Raw genomic sequence first — 9,177 nt, forward strand, 5'->3', positions numbered from 1 at the left:
GGTGCCGCGGCGCTCGAACTACAGCTCCCAAGAGCCTCAGCGGCCAAAGGGCCGTTGATGGGCATCAACAGTGAAGTTGTGCGCCCGCAGTCACCGCTGCCCCGGTTCCTGCCCAGGGCGGGGGGGATCCTTTCAGGCAGCTGGGCCTGCTCCTCGCTTCTGGGGGCGGCCCGCAGGGGGAAGGCGGCTCCCGGGTCCTCCCCGCGCCGCTACCGCCGTCGTCCCTTTAGGAGACGCGGTTTCCTTGGGGGTAGCAGAGGCGGGAGGCCGCGGCGGTCCCGGCGCGGTGTGTGAGGCGGTGCTGGGCTAGGGCAGGCTGCCGGCGGGCCTCTCGGGGTGTGACGGTTCTGCAGGGGTGAGGCTTTGGGCTTTTGGTGCGGTTCTATGGCGGCTGCTTGCACCCTTTTCGTCCTTCAGTGGCTGCGGTAAGGGAGGAAGGGAAGGACAAATGGAAAAAGCATCCCCTGGCTTTCTGACGCCTGGCGCTTTAGGCATGCTCTGTCTTGCTGAGCGAAGTTCCCGTTTTCCGCTGAACTCCGGGGCATGGCAGAGCGTCACGCTCCGAAAACGTCGCTGGCAGCGACCTGTTTTCGCAGCTGCAGTGGGCAGGTACAACACCGAGCGGTAGGTTGTGTAAACCCGGGGTGTTACCTGAAATAACCCTTTCAGTTGCCTACGGCTAGTTTTAATATCTGCTGTTGCTTTCTATAGTTCCACAGGGCTCTTTCTGTACCATCGTCTTTCCTGCACTTTGGTTTTGCCAGTTATGAATATATTGCGTATGTGATTGTCCTCTGACTGGATTCTGCATTAGCGGTGATAAGCTACTGCGATAGAAAATGCAAGGGTTGATACTCGTGTTTTTTTAAAACACAACATCACATTCGGTCCCTTTTGACATCTTTAGTAGGAAAATACAGCAGAAGTTTGTTTTCCATTTACCTGCACACTGAAGGCGTTACAGCGCTACAGATTATTCATGGTCTGTTGTTGGATGATAAATTTTTTTTGGCTCCCTCTCTGTGCTAAAAATAGAATCTATTGCTAATAATGGTGTTGAATTTGTGGTTTAATCATGAAGTACAAGCTTGTGTGCTCAAAATCCTTTTGAGGCTATTAGAGCCTTATGGATCTCCACCAACATAAATCAAACTTGTAAGAATTAAAGCAGTGATAGTTGTCAGCCATTCCACTTTGCATAACTTCCTTATCTGGTGCTGCAACAACACAATATCCCAGTTATAAAAGTATTCATCATCAGTTAATTAATTCTTAACACACAGAGTTAAAACAACAGTTTTCTATTCTGATTTTTATTTTTGGAAATTTTGCCATTCAAAAATAATAAAGCCAACACTGCTAAAATTCCTTGAGAAGCTTGGTTCTCTACGGAAATAGGAGAAGAGAGGCTACTATTCAGGGGTAGCATTCACCAACAATGAAAATAAAATTTTCTTCACTCAAGGGGAAGAAAAGACTTTGAACAGGTTTTAATGTAATTTCCTGTTCTCTGTCAGGTATTCCAAAATTCATTTTTGCTTTAACAGTAACAATTTCCTCCTCCTCCTTCCAAGTGCAGTGAGGGTTACTGCCCCTTATTATGCAGTAGACTGCACTTTGCTTGGTTTATTTGTTTGACTGGGTTGCTGTCCCTTCAGGCATTTTGTAGGGAGGTATGAGTGTGTCCTAGCCCTTCCTACCTGCCCAGGCTCTCCAGTTGTACCTCTCACTGGTAGAGAAGCAGGAAGATCCTTCAGGGAGGGCAACTGCCTGAGCAGGTTAGTGTAAATTATTTGGCTCCCTCAAAATCTAAAGAGAGAAGCAGGAGCAGGGGTCATTTAATATGTCTCGTGCTGGGAACAGAGGAGGGGGAGTGTCTTTACAGAAAGACTTGGAGGAAATTAATCTCTCTCAAGTTTACACATTCCTTTCTGCTTACTGGCTCACCTACGGTTTATTTACAGATCTGTCTCAAAAGAATTTTTTCTCAGGTCTTAGCAGCTTGATTTTCATAAGCAAATGTAATATAAAATACTTTTGTGGAGTCTTGCACCACATGTAGCTACCGATTTCAGTTGCTTCTGGTGTTTTCCGTATGAGGTACGGATGTATAGGCAGGGCTGATGCTTGCAATTGGTTGGATGTATTTCATTGACTTCCAATAAAATTTTGTTTTGGCTGTGCAAATAGAGTTCATTATTTCCTGAGGACACAGCTTCTGGTGATACTTTGGCCGTATCCAGAATCTGCTTTAAGAGGATGTATTGAGAAAACTGGTGAAGAGGGAGCCAGTGCCCAGATCTATACTATGGTTATTAAAGGAAGCCTTTGGCAGTGGCACATTTGCCCTTAGATATGCCTCAAATTAATCTATCTTTGTGACAAGATTCAAAATAAAGTTGATAAAAGCAGCTTAAAATAAATCTTTATACCACAGAAGTAGAGCTTCTTCAAGGTACAGTTTCCCACAGAGCCAAGTTACAAGGCTGCATTGTAAAAGATTTTTATCACCTCGGGTGACATAGTATCTTGTAAAAACCTCTTAGTCAAAATATGGAGAGGTTTTTTTTGTGTGAGCAGAGAGTACTTTTATGCCAAAAGCACTGCTAATGCCATAAAAACCAAGAACAAGAGGCACAAAATACAGGTATATAATGACCTCATGTGCCATTTGATCAGCTTGTGCCTGACCTAAATTACTGTTTAGGTGTTTTACTATATTACATATTACTATCACATAGCTGCTGGTTCTATCAGGTGTATAGTGCAGTAGAGGATTTGGGCCCCTCCTATAGAGTACCTTTCTGAGATACAGTTGTACAGATGTGTATAAAATTGTGTTCGATAGTCTTGATTTTCCAGGTTTTCATGAAACCTCAAATTCAAATGAATTGTGTTGCTTTCTTTCCTTGAGTAACTGCATTTTATTTTTTTTAGCTAATAATTTAAGTTATTCAATGGTAGCTGACCATCTGATTCCTTTTTTACTGCACCAAAGAACAACTTCGCTTGTGTACATTGAAAATTGAATAGGCCATAGATCTAGAGAATAAACACATTTCTTAAATATAGTACAGATAATGTACTCTAAATCTCACCCTAAAATTGCCTCAGGATAATGTGGGTTTGGTTTTGTTTTTATCTGAAACCTTATCCTGATCATCTGCTCTAGACTTGGGTCCCTGATAAATTAATCAAGCAATAATCTTATATTAGATTGTGAAGTGCTGTTGTCAGTGCCATTTAAACATTTCCTCTGCATTGTTACTGCCTCTTGATTTATTCCCTCTCCACAATATAGTGGAATCTTTCTGCAGGTTGATGTAAAGTTTTTGTTGACCTTGTAAAGGCTTTGGTGCAACTTGACCCCTACTAATTTTTAAGCCAGAACAACCAATTGGGTAATTAAATTCTTTGGTTTTAGTCCTAAGAAACTAGTAAAGAAACTGTTCTAATAAATATTTCCTCGTTTGTACCTACATAGTGCAGAAAAATGTGAACTGGTAAACGAACACAAGTAGTTCAAACAGCATCTGCTTTCCTTTTTTGCAGTCTTTAATGTAGGTGCTGTTTATTAAGAAGAGGATAGAAGCTTAATCAGAATTTGCAGTCTGTGTGGGAGCCCTCGTTAAGTTGGAGAAGGTAATTTTTGCTCCAATGGCCTCCCCAGGAGAGGGCACTTAATATCAGACATCTTTGGCTAATGCAAGAACTGCTTTCCTTCCACAATATCTTTACTTTCAACAGGCAATTTATTTGTTCTGCCTCATCCTGTGAGTCCAGCATGAACAGTCCGCATCACAACTTGGCTCTACAGAACATTAGGCACCTGGTCACCTTCCTGTCTCCATAGTTACTGTAGAAAAGTGGACGCAGTCTGGAGATACCTGTATTTCAGTTGAGCTGAATTGTCACCTGAGAGAGTCCTGCTCTCTCTGCTGTCTATGGATGAAGTGCAGAGGTACCATGTTTCTAATTTAGATGTTTCAATTAAAATATGGTCCAAAAAGGTTTCCTGTTTTTAAATGTTTCCTTTGGACCCCAGGGTTGTACCAGTATGAATTGCAAATACACAGTATTTGGATTAATACTGTAGTTACATGGGCACAGCAACTCTAATTGTAACTTGTCTTTCAGATGACACATGTTCTTGTGGATACTGCTGATGTCCTCAGCTGTCATGATCTAAAAAATTACTCAGAAGTATCAGCTCTCTGTTTTATATGCAGATTTCGTTTGGAAAGGGGAAGCTTTTACAAATCAATGTATATAGGTTACTGAATCACAAGATGACTCTCCTAACCAAAGGCCAGACAGATAGGGTAGGAGTATTTGACGTGATTTATGCATCTGTCAGTTACTTCGGGAAAGGATGTTTTAGAAGATGAATATTTAGAATCAGCTTTTAAGAAATCAGCAACCATGGATACTGGCAGTAAAGTTGATAAAAAATTTAGAATTATTCGGAAAAGAAATATTAGTACCATTCTGTGGAGTTAAGCTACTTCAATGACTGTCCGTATGTGATTCCACTTGAAAAAAAATGACAGTGATCTGGAAGTTTTAGTTAATTTCAACAGAATGCAGTGGGTTTTCAGTGCCTTTGTATGAGGAAGTGTGTTTTAAAGTAAAAATTATTAGAAAGTAAGAAAGCTAAAGAACAGGTTAACATGGGCTAGAAATATTATGCAATATAACTAAAATAGAAGATCTTTAAGCATTCCAATATGTAACATGGTTCAGATGCAAATGACTATAAGCCTGTGTGGAAGGAAAAAAGACAAATGTTCATTTTAATGCTGTGAGAGAAGCCAAAGAACATGGGAAAAAAAGATGAGAAAGGTAAGTCTATCTAATATGTACATTAATGTCAGCAAAAAATTATCATCCTGAAAGCTATTAGTGTTTGAATTCTGTTTTTTTCTTTGTAGTAACTATGAGTTTTGTTTCTTTTTGCTTCTGCATCTCCTCGATTTTGCTGGGTGCTATTCTTTCCTTTAAGTATTTTTAAAAGTAATTACTTTTGATGTAATACATTTTATTTTATAAACATTCTCATGTCATGAATCAGTCCAATTTTCAGAACTATATATAAGAATAAGAATCAGGACCAATGCATTTGTATGTTTGCTGTGTCATTGAGTCTGTGAGACAAATCTGTTTTCACACAGCAGAGGCTGTGGGCATGCATGGCTAAAGCTGAGTGGATCTCTTCAGTAGCAGTCCTAAATAGTTTTAAGCTAAAAGGAAAACTGTGCTCATATGCTGTGTCTATATATAAAAATAATAATAATAAAAAAGTCAAGCCAGCCAACCAACCAAAAACCCCCCAAACCAACATAAGCCATGGAGGAATAGTTCTCAGATGATCAAGTGGCCCAGCGTAGCTCTCGGCTGTGTGCCCCGGTTCTTTTTCCCCTTCCTGTCACAGAAGTCTGGAGGGCAGAGTGCGTGGAGGGAGCAAGCCCTGGCGTAGCCCCGGCGGGGCTAATTCTAGCAGTGAGGCAGTTGCCCTTCAATACTTGTCTCTGTGTCCTGCCAGTTATATGGCTGAATAAAATGTGACCTTAGAAGCTGTTAACTTGTTTCAACACATAAAATAGTTATTTGTATTACACGGTAGTATAGTTTTCATTAACTATTTGTAAGGTACATTAAAGAAACCAGATATTGTACCAAATAAATAAAGGTTTTGATTGCAGATGTGAAGACCTGTCATTTGCTGAAAAGTGAAATGCCACAAAGAAAAAATAAAACAATTCCAACCTTAGTGTTACTGAAGACTGAGAGAAGAGTTGAGTCCAACATGGGGACTCTTAGGTAAAATAAAATTCAGGATATATTTTGATACATCTGTGTTTATATTTCTGTAAATTAAAAACAAACAAACAAAAAAACCCCAAAAACCTCTTCCCAATCTGTTTCCATGACTTCTGGAGATAGCTCTCATTATCTTAATAATGTAGCAGAAGATAAAATTATTCTTACTTTTTTTTTTTTTTTAACTTTCAGATCTGTCTGTGGAAATTGATTTTACATTTTTCCATCTCAGTGTACACTTACAGTCCAGCTCCCTAATACATGCAAAGCTTCTACCAACTCAGCAGGCATTTGTATGGCTCAAGCTTTGTGATTTTCTGATTGGAGCTCTGTTTATCATTCACTTTTTTTTTTTCTTTGCTTGGATCACATGGGTTTTGCAATCCAGTCTGATTCATTGTTGTTATTAGTGCTGAGCATCTCTTTCTCCCATGAAAATTCTTGGGAGAGCTGAAAATCAAGATAACCGAGACTGCTCTTAGTCAATAAGGAAGCGGTATTGTTATAACTGTTTCTAATTATTGAGTTAAAGGAACAAAACCAGCTCCAGCACTCGTAAATCTATTAACAAAATGCAGCTTTCACTTTTAGAGACTGCTGTTCAATCATAGGGTAGGTATTTAGTTACTCTGTGGGAATGTACTAGAAGTTACACTTGGTCTGAAAGTCCTGTTGCTGAAGAATATGACTAAATATATATATTCTAATGTGAAAGTCAGGAGTAAGGGAGGAATTAGCCTCAGACAGCACAGGTAGCTGACCAAGCTGTTAAAAAATTAACATGTAAGCAGGCAATGAAAATACATTTATTGTGTGGCTTCCATAGTTTTTCTAAAGAATGAAGATTGAAATGAAATCTTCATCGTCAGGTTCAGACCATTCTGGCCTGTTAGTGCAGCAGCTTGTCTGGGCAGGATTTCATTTCTCAAAACTTTATTTGTTGTCATTTTGCTGCTGAAAAATAGATTTATCTTCTCACATCAGCTCTTATTTTAGCATGCTGTTGCAGCCTATTATGGTATGGTATTTACTGGGCATGTGTGATTTTGATTGTCCTGATTCCTTTCCAGATTTTACAGTCAAAACAATCAAGGTGCTCCTTTTTTTCTCCCAAGATTTTGAAGCTGCAAAATACAGTGTCCTTGAAAAAGTAAGCCTTTGTTACTGTGGGAGAATGTAGGGAGATCAGTAGATGAATAAAAAGTTTACAGTTTTGTACACAACAACACTAACTCTTCTATGTTATCATGTCCTGCAAAGTGGAGTACTGAAAAGTACTTTAATGCTTTCTGTCTGTCAGTGCAGCCTAATTCTACCCAAATAAAACTTTCCCATTGTCACAGTAGTCTTCTCACCAAAGTGTTGCAGTGGAACAATATGTTTGCTTCTGACAAGATATATGTTATCATGGCTGTTATGTGTTAAATTTAATTTAAATTTTAAACTTTTTAATAAAAATCTTTCAGAACACAAAAATGGTGGAAATGTATAGCAATCTGTACAATGAAACCCTGAGAGGAGCTTCTGCTTGTTACTATGATATAAATAATGAATAATTCTGCTTCTTTTCTTAGCCAGTCATAGTGTGTGGTTCTACATGGGGTGAAAAAATAAGTAGGTCAAGGGGAAGTACTTGGTGCCATATCCTTTGAATGAAACATACTTAAGCAATAAATTAGGGGTCGGGGAGCTCTATTTATCTCTCCATTTAAGGAATGCAAAGATTTTGTCATTATTGAATTACAGTGTTCCCAAGAGCATTTGTTTGTTTCCCCTTTTCCAGGGGAAATATTCTTTGACTATTACTGCTATTATTAAGAGTAACTGCCTGTCTACCCCTTTGTTAAGTCTATGGTTCATTTAATCCTACTTTCCTACATACCTCAATTCTTTTGCTTTTCTCCCTAGACATTTAAGAGGATAATGTTTATTCATGTAATTTAGGTTCATACAACTTAACAAACAGCCAACAAAATGGCCATGTAAGACAAAAGTTTTCTTCATTTCTGTTATTACTGAGGGCAAAATGACCTGAAGATTATGTTGGTTTTACATTGGAAGAGCTTTGCCAGTAAAAGGTCCCAAATTCTTGAATGACTTTGCCCTAATCTTAATACATGAAACTCACTTTTGATGCTCTTCTGTTAATGTACTGTAGAAGAATATTCCTTTTACTTTTTTATGTGGAGATTATACACATTTATGTAGGTTCTAGTGAGTAAGTAGAACATTAGTAATATTGTATATGTGTACTCAGAGACAGTAGTGAGTGCAATGCATAAATCTGCAAAGACATAAGGAAATGCTGTTTGTGGTAAATGCTTTTTATGATGTGCAATTCTTTGGATACTAAGATTCCTAACATATTTCAGATAGGTGAAATTTGATAAATATTTGATAAATAATGTCCAATCATTGGTAGCTTTTGCAAGAGCTGAACCATAGTCCTAAAAGATTCTGTATCTCAATGCATCGATCTGTAAGAATATGATAAAACTGTTGTCACTAACTCTTCCCACTTAGAATTAATTTGCAAGAGAAATAGAAATTGTATTGAAAGAAAAAAAAACTCTGGATTTTTGAGACACAATAATTAAGAAGGAGGTTGCTGTTCAGTTAGATTGACTCTCCATTTTTTTCCCAAAGGCATTTCTGAGACAAAGAACAGTCTTGGATCGATATTGAACTGCATTGCTATGCAGCCTCTAATGTCAGCATTTTACTAGCTGTTGCCTGTGGTTCATCTAAATTAAAAATAATTTTGCCTTTTTCTTCCTGCCTTGAGAAGACAAAATAATATATTCTGTGAAAAGTCTCCCATTGAGAAGGAATATATAGATACAAGCAAATCTATATCCTGTCTGTCTGGACAAACTGTCTAAAATTAATCATTACTTTCATGTCATCTGTAGGTTGCATTTTATAAATAGGACTTCTACTCTGCTTTATATATTTTAGGACGAACTAGTGCATTTAGACATTTAGTAAGAAATTTATCGTCCTCTACTTTCTGTTATTTCATCAATGCATTAAAGCTGACAATATGAATCCACAAGATGTTAAGAAACATCTTTCAATTTGATTCATATTCCATTTTATTTCAGGGAGGTTGTTTTACTGTGTCTTAGCTCTGCTTGAGGTACTTTGCAAGTAGCCCCATATAAGGGCAGAATAATATCCAACTTTTAGACACTGTTTTCATATCCTAGCTGCAAGAAAATATTTTGTGGATATTGCTTTAACAAGAGTTAAAATTTTCTTTCTGTGTGGAATTAAATGATCCATTTTAGGTGTTTATTACTTAGTGCTCTTTCTGCAATTTTGCAATAGCTTTCAATTTAATCTCTTATTTTAAAG

This window comes from Leptosomus discolor, chromosome 1, assembly GCF_034619465.1.
Source record: "Leptosomus discolor isolate bLepDis1 chromosome 1, bLepDis1.hap2, whole genome shotgun sequence".
Lineage (NCBI taxonomy): Eukaryota > Metazoa > Chordata > Aves > Leptosomiformes > Leptosomidae > Leptosomus > Leptosomus discolor.